The sequence below is a fragment of the Saimiri boliviensis genome, chromosome 10, assembly GCF_048565385.1.
Source record: "Saimiri boliviensis isolate mSaiBol1 chromosome 10, mSaiBol1.pri, whole genome shotgun sequence".
Lineage (NCBI taxonomy): Eukaryota > Metazoa > Chordata > Mammalia > Primates > Cebidae > Saimiri > Saimiri boliviensis.
Window position 1 is genome coordinate 120049379 of NC_133458.1, and position 24423 is coordinate 120073801.

At 42.8% G+C, this 24423-nt stretch overlaps 1 protein-coding gene across 1 annotated transcript in view; it reads left to right on the forward strand.

Annotated features, from left to right (window-relative positions):
• Nucleotides 1-24423, forward strand: part of HERPUD2 (HERPUD family member 2) — a 90140-nt gene that overhangs the window by 62588 nt on the left and 3129 nt on the right. Inside the window, exon 8 of the mRNA XM_003930736.4 lies at nucleotides 1-22768. This exon is cut by the window's left edge and continues 15073 nt beyond it. The gene's annotated coding sequence lies outside the window, so the exon portion shown is untranslated. The remainder of the gene's footprint in view (nucleotides 22769-24423) is intronic.

Sequence of the window (24423 nt, forward strand, 5' to 3'; positions counted from 1 at the left end):
ACAGATAAGTAAATTATGTAAATTTATATAAAAGAATCAATAGAGTAAGTGCAAAAAATAAATAAGTCCATCTATTATGGTAAAAAGTGATAATTACTATAGAAAAAAATAGGGGTGTGCCTACTAGTTTATTTATGAAAATTGGTTTACACATTTTTCAGAAAGCTGTCTCCAGGGAAAACAAGTTGTCTCTTACCTTTATACATTTCCAGGGACAAGATGTGATAACTACTTCTTAACTGATGATGATATCAAGTCAAAATGTATGCAGCTTTTATACAATGGCAGCTCTCATTCCCAGTAGCACAGAAATTCTCCCAGCAGTTCCTTTATTTTACTATCACAGCTAATCACCTATTGGTGTGTTTCTTTATCTCAGCCTCTCTGTACCTCTGTATTACATGAAGAGATGAGATGGCATGTTGTTTTCGTAGCTTGATACATACCACAGCCAGAATTCCAGAACACAGTTTACACACTTTACAGCTAAATGTTTAAGCCTCAAGAACAGGAATGAAATATTTTGCTTTCAACACTGCTTCCTTCATGTGAAGGAGAAATCTCACCCTAGGCCCTGGTAAAACACAAGCCCTGGAACAAAGCAGAGGCCTGGTAGAAGGAATTGTTTGCTCTGTTAGCTTAGTTCGAGGCCAAATAGAGGGAATTTGTTATCAAGCCAGGCAGGCGCACTTGAGGGTGCAGGAAGGGAGACTGGCATTTGGGATTGAGCCTCAGGATGGGTCTTTCTTGACCTGGTTTCTTTCAACTGATTAGTCAATCCTGGCTTATTGCTTCTTAAGTCCTAAGAATTTTAGAATTCAGGCAGCCAGTAATGGTTTACAGTAAAGAATTGGCACTTTGGGAGGCCGAGGCAGGCGGAGCTGAGTTCAGGAGTTTGAGACCAGTCTGGCCAACATGGGGAAACCCCATCTCTACTAAAAATACAAAAATTAGCTGGGTGTGGTGGCATGCATCTGTAATCCCAGCTACTGGGGAGGCAGAGGCAGGAGAATCGCTTGAACCCGAGAAGGGGAGGTCGCAGTGAGCTGAGATCGTGCCACTGCACTCCAGCCTGGGCGACAGAGCGAAACTTTCAAAATAAAAAGCTAAGTAGAAAGAATTTGGCTTGTGAGGTCCCTGTTCCTTTATTGTAAATGTTAGGACATGCCTTACCTCCTTGATCTCTGTCTATTCCATCCAGCCCTTCCCGCCTCCCTCACCTCCTTCCAGCAGGAGTTTCTAATTCAACGTCTGCCATGATATACAAAATTCTACTTTTGTCTACTGGGAGTTCTAATTCAACATGAGATTTGGGCAAGGAGAAATATACAAACTATATCACTGCCTTAGAAAACCCTTATCTGTCAGCCAGTGAGGAGTTCTGGTCTTAAGCACGAGCTGCCCAATTCTCCTTGCTCGACACTTTGCAATAAATGCCTCATCTTTTCTTGCTGTAAATCCTGATGTTAGTGTTTGGCTTTGCTGTGGCAGGTAGGTTGGCCCAAGTTCTGTTTGGCAGTATTCTCATCTGGTTCCTCCTGTGCTCAGCACCTGGCAGTGGCTTCCATTTGACGTGGAGTAAAAGCCAGTGCTCCCCTGGGCACCTCTCTGACCTACCTCCAATGGTGCCCTCTCCTCAGCCCCACCTCTCTAGCTACCCTGCCCTCCTGCTGGTTCCTGAACACCTCTGGCACGCTCCCACCTCAGGGATCAGGACATTCCCTGTCAACTGCTGGCCTGGCGAAGGACTCCTCATGTCTGTTCTCAAGGTAAGGGTCTTAGATTCCAGCCTTTTATAGACTCCCATGCAGCTGGGTCCATCTAGAGTCTGGTCACCTCCAGGGGGCTCCTGTCAGAAACTTGTGGTGTGGAGAAGGGAAAAGCCCCATTTCCCTGGAAGAGGAGGGGCCCCCAGACCTGCCCCTCTCAGCCTGGCTGCTGTGAGAATCCCCCTAAGAGAGTCCCCCCACTTAAAAAAATGCCCTGTCTGGGCTGGCGCGGTGGCTTATGCCTGTAATACCAGCACTTTGGGAGTCTGAGTCAGGTGGATCATCAGATCAGGAGTTCAAGACCAACCTGGCCAATATGGTGGAATCCCTATCTCTACTAAAAATACAAAAAATTAGCTGGGTGTGGTGGCAGGTACCTGGAATCCCAGCTACTCAGGAGGCTGAGGCAGGAGAATTGCTTGAACCCGGGAGGCGGAGGTTGCAGTGAGCCAAGATCTTGCCATTGGACTCCAGCCTGGGCAACAGAGCAAAGCTCTGTCTCAAAACAAAAAACAAAAAACAAAAACAAACAAAAAAAACCCCTCTCTGGGCCCCACCCTAGGCCAAATGAAATTGCAATCTCTGAGGACAGAGCCTGGGTGATGGGTATATTTTTCAACTTTCTAGATTGTTTTAAATACACCCAGTATTCACATCCAGTGGCCTAGGACAAACGCCTTCTGGGAGAAAAAACACACATGTCCTTCCTCTCCTCCCAAAGGCAGCCAGAAAGGATAAACAAATGAGCAAACAAGGCACTAATTTCTTCATTTCTCAATGTCTAAGCCTGTTGAAAAGATGCAGAAGATACCATTTTGCTTACTTCCTTAATTAAATCCTTAGGTTAAAATTTTAGATATGAAGTTACAGGATATTTTTGAGACTTTAAAAACTCAGTTTCACTGGAAGTGGAAAAGGACTGATTATTTTAATTCTGGAAATTTTCAGTTTAAAATCTTTGTCCATTGGTAGATGAAAAATAGTTTCTCATGTGTGTAATATGTATTTCTTGAATGTTCCCTATATGCCATTACTCCATTGGACAGTGTTACTTTAATTTGAAAATGTGTCGATCTTCATTGAGATTCAGCATCTCTTCATATACCTTGTAGCTAATTTTAATTCCTTTTTTTTTTTTGAGGCCAAGTCTCACTCTGTTGCCCAGGCTGGAGTGCAGTGGCGTGATCTTGCCTCACTGTAACCTCTGCCTCATAGGTTCAAGCAATTCTCTTGCCTCAGCCTCTCAAGTAGCTGGGACTATAAGCATATGCCACCACACCCAGCTAATTTTTTGTGTTTTTAGTACAGATGGGGTTTCACCATGTTAGCCAGGATGGTCTTGATCTCCTGACCTCATGCCCCACCTGCCTTGGCCTTCCAATTCTTTTGTGTAAAGCTCACTTTAGCTGTGGTAAAAGTGGATGGCAGGAAGGGGAGGGGGCCAGAACAGCAGACAGAGATCTGTCCAGGGGCCATTGCAGTGGTGCAGGTGTGAGAAGTGGGGCCCATGAGAAGGTCAGGTTTGGGATGTATTGCAGGAGTGGGGCTAATAGCATTTGCTGATGGATTGCATGTGAACTATGAAGGGAATTGATGATTTGGAGGTTTTCAGGCTGAGCAACTGAGTGGGTGGTAGCCTTATTTTCTGAGCTGGAGAAGGCAGGACCCTGAGGTATAGTGGCTGGGAGGAGGGGCTGGTGGCTGGTCTTGCTCAGCTGGAAGCTCAGGAGAGTTGGGCCAGGTTTCCAGGCCTGCCTGTCCTAGGGGCTGGGAGAGATGTGCTGTGTTGTAGAAGCTGGTTCAGGGGATCCGTCTCTCCCTGCAGGTGAGGAGGGACTCACAGCAGCAGAAGCCTGTTCTTTCCACAGCCTAAGACACTATCTTTCATATATGTTTTGTGAAGATTTTTCCCTGCTTCTCTGTTTTCTGATTTTTAAAAATGAATCTTAGAAGCAGTTTTCTTTATTTAAATACATACAAATTATACATTTAAAATAGAACATGGCGTGATGGAGAAGTATAAAGATTTGCTAATTTATGTCTATACTCTTGGACTTGTATCATGTTTCTATATCTTCATAAATATATGTTGCAGTGAACATTTTTGTGTATATGTGTGTGCTTACATATTTGTTAAATTATCCCTTAGGATAGATACATTTCCAGGATTTCAATTGCTGCATCAGAATATAAAACATATAAGGACATTTCATTGATCCTTTTGTTTTAGTCCCTGATACCTCATTGAATCCAGGGCCAAGTTCAGTCCTCCTTCTGCTGCTCCAGATGGCTCCCCTTTCTCCCACTCCCATCAGGACCCCTAATCTCCCCCATTCCCCAAATGCTCCTTCTCAGAGCCATACTTCCTCTCCCTACCAGCCAACCCCTACCCTTCTGGAAGTCCATCAGTCTTTTTTTTTTTTTGCCCAGGCTGGAATGCAATGGCATGATCTCGGCTCACCGCAACCTCCACCTCCCAAGTTCAAGCGATTCTCCTGCCTCAGCCTCCTGAGTAGCTGGGATTACAGGCATGCGCCACCACACCCAGCTAATTTTGTATTTGTTAGTAGAGGTGGGGTTTTTCCGTGTTGGTCAAGCTGGTGTCGAACTCCCGACCTCAGGTGATCCCCTTGCCTCGGCCTCCCAAAGTGTTGGGATTACAGGTGTGAGCCACTGCACCTGGCCCCACCACTATTTTAACACATCTCTTGTATTTTCACTGAAGCCACCATTGAGGATATTCGGAATTTTGCAGTGGAATCTGGTTAGAAAACTAATAGAGTACTAATAATATTTAGAAGTATTATGTAATAGAGGAAAGTTTATGGGGATCAGAGAGATCTAAGTGTGTATTTTAGTCTTACCCCTTACTAGCTAAAATGTAAGGAAATTTTAAGCCTGTGGGTACGTGCTTTAAAAATTACCTTGGGCAAGTCATTTGTACTCTGTGTGAGCCTCAAGTGCTCAATTAAAATGGATAGAATAATCACCATCTCCTAGGATTTGCATGAGGGGTGCATGACAAACATGTGAAACACACAGGCTCATATCTGGTGTGCAATAGCCTTTATTTATTTTTGTTTGCTTTCCTTCTATACATTTTCCCTTGCTTGCATCATCTTGGAAATTATGGCTAAATATTAGAGCTCTTTGTATCCTCAATAAAAAAAGACATGGACTTAGATAACATTTTACTACAGAATCGGCTGAGGTTTGTGTTGCTTCTCAAATCTAGGAAGCACATTAGTTAGAGGCTGAATGATAACGCTCTTTTTTCTGAGCCACAGTGGAAAAAACTGGAGGTTTCCTGTATCACTCTGATGGTATTCTGCTTCCTTCACCTATGCAATTCCATTACTGCAGTGAAGAACATGCACAACGATACCTGGATGAAAGGGGACTCCATGGAATGTGAAGTTGTTTGAAATGGTGTGAGTGGCATGCATTAAGATGCCAGGTTTTTATTTCATTTCTTTTCAGCTTGCAAACACTTCAGTAACCGCGAAGATGCTGGAGCCAGTGGGGCAGGGAGTCCAGCCAGGAGGTCCAAATGCCATTTCCACACCAGGATTACTAATGGGCATTGTCATCTTCAAACCACTGAGCTTCTTTAATTTTGGGGAGACAACAGAAATGAATCAAAACTATAATGTAGTTCAGACCTGTGAGAAAAATGATGTCAGCCAAACCCGGTGTCCTTGAGCCAGGCTGACCTGCCTAACACTATAAGGGCAGTTGCCAAATAGGCACCTAGCAGTGCGTCAGCTCAGTGGGCTCAGTTTTGGATGCTAAATTCCAGTTCTACTCTTGTTGCCCCTGCCTTCTGCCAGGATTTGATGTCCCAGTGTCAGCCCTACTTTTGCCTCATGGATTTTGTGTTTAAACTTTGTTTTTCCAACTTTGACACTCAGGTGGCCTCCGAACTCAAGCTCTGACCTCCTTCTTCCTGACTGCTTCGAGTAGACCCAAACCTATTTTTTGTCCAAGGACAAAATACCTATCTGGGCTCTGGTGATGCTACCTTAGTCACCTAAATATCAGCAATGCTGGTTCCTAACCACCCTGACTATTGTCACCAGAAGGTGCCCTGATTATGTTGGGAAGTCTTGCTCCTTGTCTGGGGCCCGAGGCCCTCTTTTGAAGTTTGAAGACCCATCTGTAGGTAGGTAGGTAGGGTCATCATTTGCTTAGCAGCCAAACCAAAATGTTGCATACTCCCTGTTGTAGGTAGAATGATGATCCCCCAACAATCTCCACATCCCATGCCCCTGAACCTGTGAGTATATCATGTGACATGGCAAAGGAGAATGAAGGTTGCTGAAGGAATTAAGTTGCTAATTAATTGACCTTATGATTGAGAAATTATTTTGGATTATTGAAGCAAGTCTAATGTAATTATTAGGGTCCTTTAAGGTGGAAGAGGGAAGCAGAAGAGGAGGTCAAAGTGAGAGAGAGATTTGAAGATGCTCCACTGCTGGCTTTGAAGATGGGGAAAGGGACCACAGGGAGGCCTGCAGGAGCTGGAACAAGCAGAGAAGGATTATTCCCTAGCGCCTCTGGGGGGACACAGTCCTGCTGATGACTTGATTCATCTCAGGATGATCCATGTCTGACTTCCTGCCTCTAGAGTTGTAAGACAATGTATTTGTATCCTTCAAAGTGACTAAGTGGGTGGCCATGTTATAGCAGTAACAGGAAATTAATGTACTCTTCTACAAAGAACTGCTTTCTATTAAATAATGAATTTTTATAAATGAAACAAAAAAATCCATCTTCGAACATGGAAGTTTAAATTGTCACTTAAAATGGCTGAATTACTGAATATAAATTGGTCGTTTTCTAGCCAAAATACTGATGTTTGGAAACCAGAGAGGATCAGCTGCTCCTTCTCTTACTGAGATAGATGGTCAGTAAGAGGAATTCCCCTTTGATTTTAGACAGAAGCTCTGGGAAGGCCCAATATCTGTTCTGCCTTGATCTTGTCTCTGGTCATCTGGTGGCAAGGAAAGGTGAATGTAGAGCAAGCATTTGGTCCAAAAGACAGTGTGCCCCAGTGCCTGGGCAGCCCGGCCTGTCTGCCACCCCAGGTCTCTATAGAGCTCAGAATAGCCTACCCAAAGCTGTCTCCAGACCCCTCTCAGCAGCCTGAGGGAGAGCAAATGACCACACGCAGAGATGTTTGTTCTAATTCAGAGCGTCCATGTTCTTCCTGCCAAAGAGTCACCTGCCTTTGGACTTGACCCCTGCAGGTCCTTGGGGGAGAAGTGGTAATGGTGGGAGAGGCCAGAGGAAAATCTCAAGGAGGAGCTGACTCGGGATTCCCATCCTGCCAGTCACCCAGCAACCTCTGAAGGGTGTGCAAAGCCCTGCTCTGCATCTCCGCAGGCAAACTCGGGTTGTAAAATGAATGCAAGGTAGGTGTGGCAATGGGGAAAAGAGGGCAAGGGGAGGAGTAATGATGTAGCTTGATTAAAATGTCAACTCTTAACCCTTTAACAATTCTGACCTGAAAAATATTGACAGCTGATATGGATAAGATACTTTGCAATTTGTTACCTCATTTTATTCTCCACTTATTTTATAGTAAAGTGAACATTTACAATGTATCTTAGTCTATTCAGACTCCTATAACAAATGTACTGTAGACTGGAGGTCCTAAAGAAACGTGTGTTTCTCACAGTTCTGGAGGCCGGGAAGTCCAAGATCAAGGTGCCAGCTGATTTGGTACCTTCTTCCTGGTGTCCGTTTGGCCATCTTCTCACTGTGTCCTCACATGGTAAAAACAGATCAAGAGAGCTGGAAGGGCGTGAATCCTATTCATGAGGGCTCCACGTTCATGATCTAATTACCTTTAAAAAGAGTCATCTCTACCAACAGATTAGGGGTTAGTATTTCAATATATGAATGTTCAGGATACATATTCAGTTCATAACACCATGTGACAGGCAATATTCTAAAATATTCATGAAAATCTAACTAGATAATAGAGTTTGGATGTGGTGGCAATTTGGATGGAGTCCGAAGAAGTTATCCTTTACAGTATTGCTTTATGGAAAGAGGCTTGTTCCATAAGCGAAGAGTGCGTGAGGCTTTCCCCTAATGACTGCTGGTCTGGCCCAGGCTTCCTAGTTGCTCCTGTCAAGTCAGGGGCTTAGAATGCAGCCCCTTCAGTTCCCACATAGCCATGCCCATCACAGGCAAGGTCACTTGGGGAGCTCCTTTCAGAAAACTGCAGTGTGGGGAACAACCCTTCTTGCTGTGTGGGTGAGGAAAACCCAGGTCAATCCTTCTCAGTAGACTACTTTGAGAACTCTTTAAGGAGCTTTAAAAATATCCTTCCCAGGCTCCACCCCAGGCTAGTGAACTCAAGTCACAGTTGTGAAACATTGGCCTCTCTTAGAAAAAAGGCCTGGAAAACCTTTCTGTGTCACATGACAAAAATCTTTTTCATAACCCCTGAGCCAACTAGAGCTGCAGACAAAACAAGTGAATGGACACACCAAGACACCAACTGGTTTCTCAAGGTTTCATCCGGTAACATCAAAGATGCAGAAGCCAAAACTTTGTGCACATCCTTAGTCAAATTCTTAAACTGAAAATTTAGATGGAAGTGCTTGCTCAAAATATATGGGCATTTCAGAGACTTTTCAGACAGATTTCCTGATAAAAAAAAAAAAAACAACACATAGTCTCTCCAGAAGTGCGAAGAATGCCATTTCTTTGAGCCTTTGCTAATACCATACATTTATACTTAAAAAGTTTTGCCAATTCATAAATGAAAATGCAATAAATATTCATTGAGTAATCACTTTGTGCAAAGCACTACATTAAGCAATGTGTTATTTTAATTTCAAAATGTTTAGTTGCTTGCTGAGATTGAACATCTTTTCAGAAATTCAATATTACACATACATATATGTTTTCTATTTGTAAAGCTCACTCTGGCTGTGGCAAGATGATAAATGCACAGTGGGAGGGGACTGGGGCTCCAGAATGGAGATAGGGAGACACGTCCAGAGGCCATTGCAGTGCTGCAGGTGGCATCTAAGGGTGGCTGGGCTGGGTGTGAGAGGTGGAGGTGGTGAGAAGGGGTCACACTTGGGACATGTGGGGGAAAGCTAATAGTGTTTGTTGATGGATATGGGTTATAAGGGGAAGAGGGGAAACAAGGATGACTTGGAGGTTTTCAGGCTGAGCAACTGAGTGGGTGGTGGCCTCATTTCCTTGTTGGGAAGGTGGGGGAAGACAGGATGGAATAGGTTAGAGCGGGGAAGGGTGGATCAAGATTTCTTTTAAGTGCAAGATGCCTGTTAGACAAGTGGAGATGCTGAGTCAGCAGTTGGATTTACAAGCATGGAAATCAGGAGGGATTAGGTTGAAGATACAGATTTGCAGGCCAGAGTACAGATAGTTTCTAAGGCAGTGAGAATGGGTGAGATCTCTTAGAGAGAAGATAGAGAAATGAAGACTGAGAACTGGGGCATGTAATAATTTAAAGTTCTGGGAGAGGAGTAGAATCTAGTAAAGGAGAGAAAATAAACAACTGGGAAGACCAGATATCTAATGAGTTTGCTGTCAAAGAAACATAAGGAAAAAATATTTCAGTAGTGTTGGCCAGGCAGGGTGGTTTACACCTGTAATCCCAGCACTTTGGGAGGTGTGAGGTGGGTAGATCACTTGAGATCAGGAGTTTGAGACCAGCCTGGTTAACATGGGGAAACCCCATCTCTACTAAAAATACAGTTTAACCAGGCATAGTGGCATGTGCTTGTAATCTCAGCTACTTGGGACACTGAGGTGGGAGAATCACTTGAACTTGGGAGGCAGAAGTTGCAGTGAGCCAAGATCATGCCACTGCACTCCAGCCTGGGTGACAGAATGATACTGTCACAAATATCTCAAGAAGAAGTGTCAACTGTGTTCAGTGAGATGGGGACAAGAAATTGATGTAAACTTTGACCATATGTTTGTTAAGTGCTGTTTTCTTGGTGCAGTGAGGACAGAATCATGATTACAGTGGTTAAAGAGGAAGAGGAGATGGTGACAAATCTCTTGAGAAATTTTGTGTTGAGGGGAACAGATAAGTGGAATAAAATACGTATCTGATCTTGGAATCTGGGAAAGATTCAAAAACAATATGTTTGTAGGCTCATGGGAATGTTCTTCTCTGTGGGAGAAATGGATGATGCCAGAAGGAGAGGGAATAATGGCAGAACCTTTTACTTATCAATGAGAAGTCAAGAGAGAATGGGGTATAGACTGCAAGGGGAAGGATTATCTGTGGTTTTTCAGGGATATTTCTTAGGCAGTGAAAATGGAATAAGGGGTACAAATGCAGACCAGTTCATGATTTAATGGGAGTGAGATGTGGACATCCGTCTTGCACCCACATATGTTGACTGCTTTGTCTGCAACACTCTAGGTACCTCAAGGCACGGAGATCAACTTGCTCCTCAATGCCACTTCCAAGTTATTTCACCTTCAAAAACCTCAGACTGAAGAGTCAAGCTTTTCTCTTATCCACTGCAGCCATCTACTCAACACCCTGTAATGCCCCACACCCACCTTCTTTAATTGGTGTATTTAACATTTGGATCACTGGCTTTCTCTACATGGTTGCTCATGTAGAACTTTGGGCAACTCACTGTGTCCACAAGTTATGGGTCCAATAACCTGTTGCTCCAGATGCTTGATTTCCTCAACTTCAATGCCCTTGAGGTGAGGTCCTCCTCACCCTGCTGATAGTGGCAGGAGACAGTCAAATGCCCAAGCAGATGGAGTGGGTCCCCAATGAAATCACACCTTCAAACCAAAGACAGTTCAAAGCCTGAAAGCCAAGCTACAAGTCTTGGACCAGATTGAGAACCTTTCTTCTTGTTTGGTGTGCTTTCCTCTGATTGAGCCCCACCTTTCACCTATTTTACATATACCTGCCTTCCCTAATTAGTTTCCTACACTGTGTTTCTTATCCACCTTTGAGTGGTGCCTTTGTTTTAGCCTTTCTTGCATACTCACAAACCAATCAGCATGTACTACCACATTCTGAGCCTATCAAAGCCCTGGACTCAGCTACACTTGTTGGGGACTGCCTGCCTTCGGGTGGAGGGAGCTACCCAACTTCAGGTAGGGGGCTGCCCTCTCTCTTAGTCCTTTCTCTACTGAGAGCTGTTGGTCAGTAAAACTCTCTGCCCTGCTCACCCTTTGGCTGTCAATGTAACCTCATTCTCTTTGGACACAGGACAAGAGCTTGAGACCTGCTGAATGCAAGTACAAAAAAGGCTGTGACACCCCGTTTGGGGCTCCGGGGTTGCCGGCATCCCTGTTGAAGCACCACCACATTCCCCTTGTTGGGATCCCAGGGCACAAGGTGGAGGCAGGTCAAGGCATGCCCAGCCTGGCCCAGCTGTGGGCTGAGTGTGGATCCTGTGGTGAACATGGCATCTGGCCAGGGCACAAACCAGGTGTGGCCTGGCTGGCCAAGTGGGCAGGGTGCCTCCTGCTGTGAGCCCAGGGCTGAGTGAGGCTCAGCTGTGGATTTTGGCAGCTGTGGACATCTCCAGCTGGCCAAGCAGTGCTGAAAAATCCTGCGTCACTGCCACTTGCTCACAGGGTCATAATGGAGATCAGGGAGTGCATCTTTTAAGGAGACTAAGGTAAAGCATGTCCTCCAGTGCCAGCCACATTTCAGTCAGAAGAAAAAAGGGAAAACAGTCTGGGAGAGGTGCCTCTTGCCATATGTTTGTTAAGTGCTTTGGGACCTTGAGATGGGCAGATCACCTGAGGTGAGGAGTTTGAGACCAGCCTGGCCAAGATGGTGGAACGCTGTCTCTACTAAAAATGAAAAAATTACCTGGGCATGGTGGCACACACCTGTAATCCCAGCACTTTGGGAGGCTAAGGCAGGAGTATCACCTGTGCTCAGGAGTTTGAGACCAGCCTGACCAATATGGTAAAACCCATCTCTGCTAAAAATGCAAACATTTGTCAGGAATGGTGGCACATGCCTATAATTCCAGCTATTTAGGAGGCTGAGGCAGGAGAATCACTTGGACCTGAGAGACAGAGATTGCAGTGAGCCAAGATCACACCACTATACTCCAGCCTGGGTGACTAGAAGGATACTTCTCAAAAAAAAAAAAAAATTATGGTATGGATGGACATTACAGGGGATTTTGCTGATGATAGGTGGTTAATTTGGGAGGATGAAAAGAGTAGGTGATTAGGTCCAATTGAGGTACTACATGTGAGTAGGGTAAGCATGCCTCTGATTATGCTGAGGACTGAAGCAAATGGGATGTGAGGCATAATGGGATTGGTCCTTCCTTTGAGGAAGGAGGGCCATCAAAAGAAAGCTATAGATTATTTAGCTGTTGAGCATATAAGGTGTGGGCCCGTCTCAGTAGCAGCTGGAGAGGCAACTCCCAGAGCACTGGTAACTTGGGGAAGGACCGAAATGGCTGATCTTTCTTTCAGATGTCCTCAGACAAAGTCCTTGGGGCTGGTTCCAGGTGTCTCCTTGTGGTAGCTAAGCATCTAGTCCAGGTGGTTGGTGTTTCTCTCGCTTGAGGATAGGGAATGACTCCTTAGAGCAGATGGAAGGTTTCCCCAGCAGCTTTATATGTGACTCTTATATATATTTCATTTTTTCCTGCTTATTTTTTTCTGATTTGTTTGTAACTGAACCTTATGCATTAAGCATTTTTCTGTTCATATTTTATTTACAATTATATTTTTATGTTGTATAATATTGTGTGGTATAAAGCATAAAATGTGCTATTTTGTTTCCTTATTGTTGGATATGTATGCTGTTTACAAGTCTTTGCAAATATATGTTACAATGAACATTTCTATGTATATATTTTACTTGCCAAGTTATTATTTAGGATAAATTTCCATGATCAGAATTATTGGATTGAAATATGGGAAAAGGGCTGGGCACAGTGGCTCACGCCTGTAATCCCAGCACTTTGGGAGTCTGAGGCAAGCGGATCACCTGAGGTCAGGAGTTTGAGACCAGCCTGGCCAATATGGTGAAACCCAATCTCTATTAAAAATAAAAAATTAGCCAGGCACCTGTAATCCTAGCTTCTTGGGAGGCTGAGACTTGAGAATTACTTGAACCCAGGAGATGGAGGTTGCAGTGAGCCAACATTGTGCCACTGCACTCCAGACTGGGCCACAGAGTGAGGCTCAGCCTCAACAACAACAACAAAAAAAAAAAAAAAAAAAAAAAAAAGAAAAAGAAAAAGAAAAGAAATAAGTGTGAGGTTTACAGCTATTTTCATGACCCATTGGTTTTAATCCATAATACATCGTCTAACTCGGGAGGAAGTTTAGTTCTCCTTTCATTGGCTCCAGGCTGCTCCTCTTTCCTTTATCCATCTCCAGATACAGTTCCTCAGTTTCCTCTGACCCCCAAACATTCCTTTTTAGCACCGTATTTCCTCAGTATTACTAACAGCTGTCACTCTTACCCTCCAGAATTTGTTGGTAAATTTAACAGGTCTCTTGGATTTTTGTTGAAGCTGCCATGAAGATAGTCAGAAGAATTTGTTCCTGAATCTGATTTAAACAGTACAGTATTTGGAGGTATCATGTTACAGAGGAAAATATTTGAGAGCTGGAGAAACCTAAATTGAATTTTAGCCTTAGCATTTCCTAGCTAAAAATGCTATAAAATATATGCAGATGTAGATGTGATATGAAAATTACCTTGAGCAAGTCTTTTATACTCTCTAAGCTTAATGCGTTGAACTATAAAACGACTCTAATGAGAACATTTTCATAGAGTTGATGTGTGAGATAGAGGCAAATGTGAAAATGCCTTCTGGCACATGTCTGGTGTGTGAAAATTATTACTGTTGCTCATTTTTTTTCTTTATTCATTGGCTTTTGATCATTTTTGGAACAAATGACTTAATGTAGCTGTTGGTGGTGTCATTGCCTGTCAGCCAAAACTCCCAAGAAATATATCTGCAGTGGAACAAATTTGCCTGTGTTACTTGTTGCAACAAAGGAGACCACACACCATAAGGGAATCAGGAAGCATTTCAGGATTTAAACCTGTTAGGTGGTTTTGGGGGGTGTTTGAAGAAGCAGGGTACTCTCCTGTGTTGGATACTGTCAGGAAATAAAATTAAATATATGTATGGACAGCTTAATATTTTACCTAGGAAGTAGCAGAAACGGAATGGAACTGAAGATGTAATTGGCAAAAAGGCAATGGCCACTCATGTGAGCTCAGAGAGGAAGAAACTGGATTGCTTTTTTATAGTATTTCCAGTATTGTTGTGTTTGTATTCAGACATAACTTCCTAGGAATTTGACTTTTGTCCTACTCTATCGTGGTCTCACATCGAATTCATCTGATGTCGGTATTCTGTGAAATTGTTTATCTTCAGTAGACCATAATGGTCTTGCTGATAGTGCAAGCAGACAGCTTTTGGATATGTTTTTCTTCTAATTCTCACTTTTGTTCAACAGCAGATGAAGTTAGGCCACAGGAAGTTAATCCATGATATAGAGGTTTTTCACCATTACTGCCCTTCTGCCTGCTGGGAGGCTGTCCAGAGAACATTCTTTGTGTTTGAACAAGTTGGTACCTCTTATTCCTTTTGTTAGCAGATGAGTTGTTGAGTGATCTGACATGACAGTGGCTATGCATTTTAGACTCAGTACAAGATGCATCAGTCAAGTGATTTCTAGGCAACTGTGAAAGACAACATGACTATTTATTAGTCTTTCAAGTCCAGAGGACAAGGGACAAGGTGACTAACTCCAGGCCATGAAAACATGAGCCAAAGTCCAAGTGGGTCTGCTCTATGGATCTAGGTCATGTGCCTTTCTTTCAGTCTAATCACAGACTGTTCCGTCTCTCCAATTGTACATATGTTGGTGACACAGGGAGTGTATACTATAGCACGAATTCGCCTTTAACTAGTAAATTTAACTAGTTTATTTTGGGCCTTCACATTAGAGGGAGTTTGTACTGAAGAGTAATACAGTATGGGGCATGGACCCTATTGACCTATTGAATGACAATCACTTTTCCATAAAAAAAAAAAGAAAAGAAAAAGAAAAACCAAATCCTCTACTTCTAATTTTACTAATTTTATATGTTATTCCTGTAACAATTACAGGGAAAGATAAATAAAACTTCCTGGCTATATTTAGGTATATGCATATATATCAACATAAAAATAAATGATAAATGTAAATATTTTAACTATAACTTTAAAATATATTTGACCTGTTGAAATATGTTAAAACAATATATATATTATACTATATCATCTTAATACATTGTAATGATTTAAACAATCAAATCACATCAATTATCTTATATCACATTCCTATTTTCTGTAATGATTGCACTAGTCTACTCAACCTGTTAGGTGGTTTTGGTGGGTATTTGAAGAAGTAGGGTGCTCTTATAACACTCCAAGGAGCCGCTGCAAGAGTTCAGCCTGGAACCCAACTCATATAATGTATATTATTATATGTAGCCAAAGTAACCAGCGTTGTGCCCCAAACACAAAAGAAAACTAGAAAACTGTTGAATTGTTTTACAGTTTTAGCCAATTTCAACAAATTTAAGTTAGCAAAACAAAGGTATGTAATCATAAAAGTCATTTGCATACCCTGTTAATTTGTAGCCATCTTAAGAAATAAGGGTAAATTAAAATTTTATTAAGTCTTTTGAAACTCGTTATTACAGATTGTCTAGGTATCAAAGATTATTTATTGATTCAATTTAATATTTGTCTTAGATCTTAAAGTTGCTAAAGGTTATGATTTTAATTAATGCATTAGCTCCTTCTGTTTTGTTTATAGTACTAAAAGAAGTTTTATAAGATTAAATAGTTTAAAATAGTATCTATTTTTACAATTCGATTTAATTATACAGTGACTCTCTTGATGAGACATTCCATTACTAGCTCCTTTTCGCAGATAAATAAGCTATCTACTAAGTATTTATAAACTATTTAGTACAGTTAGGCATCATTCTGAAGGGTTCACAACTTAATTTCATTTTGATACTGTGTTTTATATACTGTGGCTATTTGATGTGGATCTAGACAATGATTCCCTTTTGTAATTTCATCTTACAGATAATTTTTGTTACATATGCTAAGAGTGTAAGTGAGCCGCTTTGAGAAATGTTAGGTATGTTTTAAAGAAAAGAATTCATGTAAATAATATCTGTTTTTTAAAGCCAATCAATATTTATGTAGGTATGAAACAATGTGTACATTTGCCTTTTAACTATAAAAACAAATACAACATTGAAAGTGAAAAAAATTTCTATTGCTGATACTTATGCTACTCACATTATTGTTGAGGTTATAATGAACTCATAATTAAAATTAAAATACGGTTTTTATACTGTTTAAAGGGCAAAATAAAAAGTAATTACATAATCATTTTGTAAATGATTTATAATTTATAAATCCCTGAAAATTATAGCTTCATCTGGCAAAAATATAATCTCTTAAGCAGCAGCAGTTGCATGAACTAATAAGGAAAGGGGCACAATTAAATTTTTTTCTAAGCAAGACAAAGGAAGGCTCCGAGTTTCCTATTATAGTTTTGAAAGCGCAATGGTTGAATTGTTTGAAGATTGAATTAATTTTGCAGGCACACATTTTTGTTTTCAGCCTGTAAAGTTTGGGGGAGATCTTGATGGTGGTGGCAGTGGTGGGATCCATGCATGGCATCCGGAAGAAGGAAAGAAAGGAAGAGAAAGAGGGGAGGAGAGAGGAGGAAAATGAGGCCATGAAATATCATACACAGTTCCTTGGATGGAAGGAGGAACAGGGTGAGCATAACCTGGCAGCTTAGGTGGGAGCTGAGCAGAGGGGTCGGGGAGCTCTATCTCTGGATTTGGGAGGCCCCCTTGCTGTGAGGGGCCAGCTGTGCACCTGTTCAGAAGAGTGCTCTGTTCACAAGAGCTGCTTGCAGTGGGATGACACATAGTTCATCTTCTAGCAACTGGACCTTTCCTCGGACTTCAGCTGTCTCCTCTTGTTCTTAGCCTGGGCTTCTCTTCTCTTCCTACAGGTCCTCCTAAGGAACTGAGTTGACCTTCAGCTCTCAGGGTTTTCTGGTAGGCTCCAGGTTTCTTCTGACAGCCTAAAGGCCAATGCTTTTTACAAAAGATTCTAGCTCCACAGCCTCCTTCCTATCAGAGCTGAGAATATCAGTGGTTTTGCATTTCTCCTGAATCAGTGGACATGTTTTTCTTCCAGCTGTGTCCCTCTTTTAACATAAAGTTGGATTTTAGCTGATTAACATATCTGAAAAAAAAAAGGTATGAAAAGTCCAAATATGGCTACACATGTCCCAGACTCTCACAAGAGGCTGAGGAAGTCGAGGTCAGGCTCAGGTTGGGCGGAGTCGTGGCGGCCTCCCTACTCACTTTCCTAAGGACATTCTCCAAGGGGGTGCTGTACAGAGGGCACCCGGGGCACCATCCCATAGCCGTGGCTCCACAAGACCACACTCCACACACACCACAGAGCGACCCCAAGAGTTCAGCCCGGAACCCACATCAGTGCCGGGGAAGCAGAACTGGGACCTTGGTAGAGGGCCAGACAGATTCAGCGAAGAATGCCTGTGCCCTGGGACTGGCCAGCACATCCAGTTCGCTCCCTCCTCTCTCTCGTAATCACATACATGAGACATAGGAAACGCTGAAAGAGTAGTACAATGAACGTCCCTATGTGTACCTGCTAGATAGAACAGTTGACATTTTCTGATATTTACTTCTACCTTTGTCTCTTTTTTTTTCTGAAACAGTTCAAAGTAACAGATGACTTGACATTTCAGCATGCATTTGAAAATCATATGGACATTGTACTGCATTTCCATATGTCACTGTGCTCCTTTGTTATGCTCATTTTTCAGATGAGGAAAGGAACTGAAGCACAGAGAAAGAAGTTACACAGGAAATTGCAGACCTGAAATTTACATCTAGTTCTCAGTGGCTCCGAAGGCTGTAAGAAGAATTTTACAGTGATCTTTCTGACTGCGTGGAGGAGAAGGCCTGAGGTCAGTGCCTACCCTTTCTCAATCTCCCTGGCACTCTCTTACCTCCCTTTTCAGCAAAGAGAGGGCGCTCCTCAGGTACAGCATGCTTGCAGGCACAAAGTCTCTCTCAAACTTAATAAGGTATTTTAACATTTATATTTCATTTTATACTTATCTATCATTTATGGCTATATTTTTACATAGGTCCATGTTTTATATTTTAAAAATGCATGGCAGTGGATATAAAGATTTTTTATATATATTTACTTAAGTAAAAGTGTTATAATATTGGTAGTACCTGGCAAAAAATTATAGCAAAAATTGTTTCTTTGATAGGTGAATTACTGAAGCTTTAGAAATACTGTTGCAAACCATGTGTAAGGGCTGCTGTGGGTATAAACCACCCTTCTTCTGGCTGGGTCTGAACCTTAGGGGTGTTTCTGATTCTTAGTCCTGTCCCCCGTTGTCTTGGCTGCCTGGGGGAAGAGGAGAAGCCGCCATTGGTGTGGCCTCAGTCGAAGGAGAAACTGTGGTGAGTCTTCTCCCTGGCCCCCTTTCTCACCTGTCCTGACATATTTCTTCTGTTTTGCATTCCAAATGCCAGCGACTGTTTTGTGTCAAATCTGCCATGAAATGTACATCTTTCCCATGAGCAAAGGAAGAGGTAGGGGTGCTTACTCATCCCTAAGCCCTGGTTGATTTCTCAGATGCATTCTAAATAGCCAAGCAGTCTCCTCTAATAATAACAATAACAACAATGTTAGTAATAATTTCCTGTGGCCCAGACATGCAAACCAGTCCAGAAACAACCATGTGTATGCAACTGGCCTTTTCTCACTGCTTCAGTAGAGGCTGATGTTATTCCTGTGGCCCAGCCAGGGCACGATCCTGAAGAAGGCAGAGCCAGCGTGCTGTGGGAGTTGAGGAAGAGAGCTGACACCTGAGCACATCCGCTGTGCCTGGCCCCTGAATTTGCTGTGTGTGGTGCACAATAACTAGAAATACACTTAATCCGAGATTGTATTAGTTGTAAAAGGTCTAGTAAAATTTTACAAATAATATCCAGAGAGAAGATTGTTTTTAATAAGAAATATCAAGAGAGTGGGGAGAAGAGGACAATTAAAAAAATAGTGGAGCTGGGCACAGTGGCTCGTGCCTGTCATCCCAGCACTTTGGGAGGCCGAGGTGGGCGGATCACCTGAGGTCAGGAGTTTGAGACCAGCCTGGCCAACATGGCTAAATCCCATCTCTACTAAAAATACAAAAATTAGCCAGGCATAGGGGCACATGCCTGTAATCTCAGCTACTCAGGAGGCTGAGGCAGAATTGCTTGAACCCGGGAGGCGGAGGTTGCCATGAGCTGAGATCATGCCACTGCACTCCATCCTGGGCAACAGAAAAATAAAATAAAAGTTGGTTTCTAAGAGTTGGAAGAAGCCATTTAGCAAGAGGGTACCACTGAGGGAGCTCCTAAGTGAGGTAGCCAAGGACCCTAAACTAGGGCCCACATCACGGTGACGTGTTGGCACAAAAGGTGGGTGTGGAATCCAGTGGGGGCATGAAAGAGGGCGCTGTGGAGAGCCCTGGATGCACATGCCTTTGAGAGGAGGTGAACAGGGAATGACGGTTTGGGTTTTGTAAGAGCATGCGAAGCCAGTGTCATCATGGAGTTAGTTTCCCAGGGCCCACAGTGAGTCATGTGCCTGGCTGATACCACTCAATTTGTTGTTGTTGAAAATCTCATATTTCTAAGGGTATCTTTCTGCTGCTGTGACATGGTGACCATGAGCTGGTAGAATGAGGCTTACTCTTGATGTCCTGGGTGAGCTGAACGTGGTGGCTGAATCTAAGGCTATGGTCTGCTTGGATTGCACACTCTACCCCGCCATCTCCTGGGGCTGGCCCACACTGAGATCTTTCATTCTCGTAGCAACCTTTGTAGGAGATACTGTCATGATCTTCCTTGTTCACAGAAGCATGAAGAACAGTTCACATGTCTTGCCCACGTTTGCAAAGCTGGTAAGTGCCCAAGCTGAAGGCAACCCAGGCAGCCTGGATCCACACTCAAAACCTCCGAGCTATCCAGATCCTGCCCTGTTCTGGATCTTCTCCCAAATCATAGTCCTTTGGCAAATATTTCATGTGAGAGGAGACTCAAGATTGGCCGAAGTTTTCATGCAGAGCAACTGCGTAGATGGTGGCATCATTTCCCAAGGTGAGGAACTGGATGGAGCAGCTCTGGGGGTGGGAGGAGTGAATCACGATTTCCATTTAGCTTGAGATGCTTATTAGACAGAGTCAGCAACGGCAAAACTAAGAACAGAGCCTTGTAAAATTTATCATTCCCTCCAGACTCTTTTCTACTTCATCATGAATTTCTACAGAGACACTCGCGCATACACATGTATGGAAAGGAAGCATGGCAAAATGTCAAAATTGATTATTGAATATAAGGGATGGTACATGAGTATTCACTGTGTTCTTTTTTGTAATTGATTTTTTTTTTTGAGTAAAACTTGACTTGGGAATTCTTCAGGAAATTTGTCCTGCCCTCTCCCTTTGCCCCAAATGCTCTGTGCTAGTTCCTATGGGCTGGTGTGGGTTCCAGGCAGAATATTCAGGGTGGATCTGGGATGTGTGTGGGATATGGCCTGCTGGAGCCAAGGCTACTACAGGAGCTCTCGGGGATGGGCTTCAGGACCATCCTGGGCCATGGCTCTCTGCACAGCTCTCCTTGGAGGTGTTCCTTGGGAAGGTGAGGAGGGAGCGACTGTGACGTCTAAAGTCCAGGCTCTGACTACTTCTGTCCCTGGGAATCAGTGACATGCGAAGCTGTGGCTAGATTTTTCATAGATTTCTAATATGTATTCAAAAAGCATCCAGAAGTTTTTACTTAGCTAAAGGTTGGCTTTATGTTAAGTGGGAGGCAGCTGGCACGGAACTTGCCTGTTAGGGAAGAATATAAATCCACTGACAACCTTAGCTCTGATAAGACGGAATGTGAGCTGCTGGAGTCTTCTCTAAGGAGTGCTAACCTCCAAATCATCTGTGGGGAGCCATGTACAGGAAAGCCATCCTGAGTTGAAGAGAACCCGCTCGGTAGTGTGCCTTGTGCCCCTGGCCATCTCTCCAAGGCAAAACGAACAGGCACAGTGCTCATAGTCCTGCCCAGGGGGAAGATTTCCTTTCACCGTTGCCTTTCAGAGCTGTCTCAAAGTGGGATGATAGTGCTGCAGCCCACTCCCAGGTGGTGTCTACATATCAGGCAGATCTGCCTGCCAGACAAGCCTGTTTCTTCTCCATCAGTCATGGAGGACTCCCCATGAAACCATATATGTGGGTTGAGAGAGAGAATGCAGTGTAGCCAGGGAAGGGGGCCTGGGCGTCTGAGGACCAGTGAATCTGGGGCGAGGGCATAGGCGCCTGCTGGAGGTTGGACCGTACATACCACTTCTGCTTGATGATGGAGCACTGCTTTGCATTCCCAACTTTACGGTGGGTTAGAAAGCATCCGACAAATGACATGCAGCTTTCCAAAAGCTGTTTCTCTAAAGGAGAGTAGTTATCAGCGCAGAACCACAGGTTTGCTCCCAAATGCTTTGAATCTACACTGTGATTTACCCTAGAGAGTTCTGCCAAACACTCCACACAGAATGCCTATTTGCCACTGACGTTTCAAGCAGCATCAGTTCTTATGGGTTCTGTGTCCCAAATGAGAAGCCTGCACGTCAGCCTGGACCTATTGTAGAACTCCCTGTCTTGTGGATCCCACTCAACGCTGGAAGTCTCATGGATCACTAGGTGGATGGGTTGGAATAACACATCTGAATGAGGTAAAAATTGCCTCCCAAACCTAGAGAGGTTCACGAGGGGTTGTGCCTCTTTCTTAGTGGTAAAAGGGGCCAGATACAACAGCCTGGCCTTCAATGTGGAAGGAATATGTTGACATGCCTCAGACCATTGAATCCTTCAACTTTTCACTACAGTAGAAAGGTTCTGAATTTTTTGTAGCATAATCGTTTAATTTTTTGGTATGCTGTTGTATGTTATTTGTGGATTTTTTGGTGGTATCTTACCAATGTGAGTAGAAGTCATTTCTTCCTGTTCATCAGATCCAGTCAATATAATATCCTCGATGCAATTGACTAGAATAATGTCAATTATTGACATTATTAATTATTAATTGACATAATTAATGAAAAATGTGATCAAGATCCTACAGACCAGGGCTGGAGAGTTGATATACCCCTGCAATAAGACAGTGAAGGAAAATTGGTGGCCTTCTCAGCTGAAAGCAAATAACTTTTCATGGTGTTTACTAAGAGTAGAGAAACAAAGAGTATTTGCAAGACCAATAGCAGCACACCAGGTGCTAAGGGATGTGTTAATTTACTCCAGCAATGAAACTGTGTTTGAAACAACAGCTGCAATTGGAGTCACCATCTGATTAAATTTCTGATAATTCACTGTAATTCTGTTTACTGCACAGGTCAAATCAGTGAGTCAAATGGGGATTGGTAGGAATCATCACCTCTGATCTTTCAGGGGTCCTATGTTGGCACTAATCTCTACAGGCCCTCCAGGAATGAGATATTGCTTTTGCTGTGCTTAAATTCTTACGGTAGAAGCTGCTTAGTGGCTTTTACTTGGATTCTTCTATTATAATAACTTAAGCATACAAATCAAAATGGCTGCTGCTTCACTTTCACCCTCCAAATCTCAGGCAAAATGTCTCCTGAGGCTCACCTGAACCAGAAAGGAATTCTGGGAAGCATGGCTCAGCCTGACCAAGTTGACAGGTGAAGCTATTTTAAACCATTTCAAACTATGGTCATCTTTACCCTTCAGCATGCTTTTGCAAATTATGATGTTCTGCTGTGTAATTGTATGCCATTGTGGTACCATGTTATCTTATTTTACAGATAAAGAAACTAAAGCACAGAGATAAGAGAACTTGTCCAGGTTACACAGTAAGTGGGGGAGCTAGAGTTTATATCCAGCTCTGCTTAGCTTCAAAACCTGTGCTCTTTATACTACACTCATGCCTGAGGGTGCACACATCTCATGGTTTACAAGGACTTCACATGGTAAATGGACACAATGTTCAGTCATATAATGAGAAAAGCATACCCTTTCAAATTATCTTTATTATTAATGTCAATGAAAAAGTCTCAAGTTAGAATTAGTATGTTTCTAACACTTCTCACCTTGCTAACACTTTTTTTTGGAGGCAGAGTCTTGCTCTGTCACCGAGGCTGGAGTGCAGTGACAAAATCTTGGCTCACTGCAACCTCCACCTCCCAGGTTCAAGTGATTCTCATGCCTCAGACTCCCAAGTAGCTGGGATTATAGGTGTGCACCACCACGCCCAGCTAATTTTTGCATTTCTTTTTTTTTTTTTTTCAGTAAAGACAGGGTTTTGCCATGTTGGCCAGGCTGGTCTTGAATTCCTTACCTCAGGTGATCTGCCCACGTTGGTCTCCCAAAGTGTTGGGATTACAGGCGTGAACCACTGCACCCCACCAGCTAACACTTTTTGGTCTCAGTTTAAAAAAAGAAAGATCAGACCTTAGGCTGGGCAGTAACATACATATGCACACACACACATGCACACACATTTAGTTAATTTTGTGGTGGGGGTTTGCAATTCCTTTTGAAGTAAATTTACTTAAAGAGAAAAGGAAAAAGAAAAGTAATTTTCTAGAAGAAAAACAACCAGTTCATTAACTGTATGATAGTACAGGAAATCCAAAGATGTGAATTCTCCATGTGGATTACTTTTAGAATGTTTTTCTCAACCACGCATCTTTTCAGTGGACAAGAGCACTTTCCTTGATAAAGAAAACATGTTTTATCCATAGCTTCAGTAATGAGGACACTAAAATATTAATTTTCTGAGCATTCTTAAACATAACTGAATCAGCTTCAATTTGCCTAGATTGATAGACATTTTAGTGGTTTATAGCAAAATGTAATAAACTGAATAACTGTAGGCTTTAATATAATCTCACACAATCCTATTACATTCCAATTACTTATTTGACCTTTTAAGGATGGTTCCTGCCTACACACACACAATTCTGCAATTCTGAATGTCTTCTTCCTGTGTTGTTCCAAGGCAATCAATAGACCAGAAAGAATTAGTAACTCACTGTGTCTTCCACTTGTAATATACACTATCCCAGGAAGGCGTAATGCATCCCTTCCAGGCATAATAAATGTTTACTGAGCACAGTTTGTGAAAAGCTCTCTAGTTTTCATTCTCACAAATTTCAGGGTCATCATAACATCTTTCATTTCCTTAAAGTAATGAACAAACCCAGGATCAATCCTATTGCTACTTACAATGCATTAGAAAGGTGGGAGGGGGCTGAGTTCAACACAGCTTTTAAGCTGTAAAGAAGCTCCTTTTGAAAGTTAAACTTCAAGGACTTGCGGGGAAGGGTGAGAAGGAGGTGAGGGATAAAAGACTACAAATAAGATGCAGTGACTACTGCTCGGGTGATGGGTGCACCAAGATCTCCACAAGTCACCACTAAAGAACTTACTCATGTAACCCAAAACCACCTGTACCCCAGTAACCTATAGAAAAAATAAATAAAAAGAAAGTTAAGTGTGTACTGTA